Below are 1,799 nucleotides of genomic sequence, written 5' to 3' on the forward strand. Positions count from 1 at the left end.
CTCTCTCTCTCTCTCTCTCTCTCTCTCTCTCTCTCGCTCGCTCGCTCTCTCACCAGCCCCTTTCTTCCACGTTCGTCCTCATTTTCACTCTTACAGACGCACAACGTACAAAGAGCTAAAGATGATGTGTGCACACGCGTAGGGGTTTCCTCGTTCTTTACAAGAAATGAACACCGAAGCGATTATCAAAACAGTGGACTTATGTTTCACACCGCGTTGATTTTTTCCTCCTGTAGCAATCACTTGTTGCTCACCCTCAAAAACAAAAAGGAGAGCACTCCGCGTCTTGCTAGCACGTGCAACGGGGAGCGGATCTGTCCACATCTGGCTCCCACATGAGACCCACGGTCCTCTCCCACTCGCTCCCACCAACCATAATACGACGTCAAAACATTCCACGCGTAAGATACGTTAACCCCTTTGTGTCAACAACCCTAGCTTTGCTTTTGTTTTACGTCTCGTGTTATACGCGCGACCTTCCATTACGTTCCGAACATCGAGGAGTGGCGAAAGTGCCCGTAACGATAGGCCAACGGGAAATACTGTCCGCCTTTTTACAGGAATCAAACTCCTTTCTACACATAAACAAGATTATGCGTGCAATGTTGCACTTGAAACGTCAACCGGACACGAGTCTAACTTTTAGTATATGTACATGTATTTCAAGAAACAGCAGGACGAAACATCGGATTCCATCCCAGATTCAAACCTGAGCCAATTGGCTAAGGCAATAACTGCATGCACGCCAGTGACTGAGTCTTATTTACAACTGAAGTCTCCGAGGAAAAACAAAGAAAACAAAGAAAACAGAGAACGTCTATTTTTACATTATTCGAGTTATCGGCGCAGTTCGACCGGGTAAATGACACCTCTTTTGCTGCGATAATAGACCCAGATTAAAAACAAACAGTCTCATTGCGAAGCGTTACAGAAAAGACCACACAAAGGAAGGGATAAAAAAGGGAATGTCAAAATGTCACAACATATGAAAATACCGTCTAACCTGTCCAAAACGATCACCCATTGTCAGGGAGAAATGTGATAACTAATAGGCCTACAGATGATCATCTTGGACAGTGTCATTATAATACATTGTATAATATTATTATTTTTAAAATGTTAACCCACAAGGGATGAACTGGGAAGTGGTCGTTTGTACAGGTGGCTGGCTGTCTTGAATAAGTCGGTGCAAGAGTCAGAGGGTTTAACAGTGCTTCCTTCTGTACGTCCGTCTGTCTTGTTGCTTTGCTGGTTTATTTGTTTGTTTGTTTGTTTGTTTGTTTGTTTGTTTGTTTGTTTGTTTGTTGTTGTTTGTTGGGGTGGGGTTGGAGGGAATTTTGTTTTGTCTTTTTGTTTTTAACTTTGCCAAGCAGCGATAAAACTAACAAAAAACTAACAAACACAGTAAACCTGCTTGTGCAATAAGTTTCTCATTCAGTAACCTAGTGCAGTGAAGAAGAGGTCACCAAACGTTATTCGTTAGAAATGCCAAGCAATATTGGGCCCAATATCCAATCAATCGGTAACAGTTGCCCCAGTCTCAAGCTAAAGAGGCGTGACACTCTAATAACAAAATATTGAATTTATTGTCGTTAGAATTACTACAAAATGATGTTGTGAAGGCTAGAACTCGTGGTTTTATGTGTGAGCTTTTTCCTTTCTGTCCAGGTTTTAGAAATAAAATATCTTTTAAGGACATCTATTTTTAAATATTGGACTGTAATGTTTTCTTTCCTAATAAAATCACTCTTCCACACACACACATGTCTCCCCATCTTCACTCCTCTCTCTCTCTCTCT

At 41.6% G+C, this 1,799-nt stretch overlaps 1 protein-coding gene across 1 annotated transcript in view; it reads left to right on the forward strand.

Annotated features, from left to right (window-relative positions):
- LOC101856623 (bone morphogenetic protein 2) overlaps positions 1 to 1,799 on the forward strand; it is a 65,475-nt gene that overhangs the window by 38,299 nt on the left and 25,377 nt on the right. The window lies entirely within an intron of this gene.

This window comes from Aplysia californica, unplaced genomic scaffold (assembly GCF_000002075.1).
Source record: "Aplysia californica isolate F4 #8 unplaced genomic scaffold, AplCal3.0 scaffold01116, whole genome shotgun sequence".
Taxonomy (NCBI): Eukaryota; Metazoa; Mollusca; class Gastropoda; order Aplysiida; family Aplysiidae; genus Aplysia; species Aplysia californica.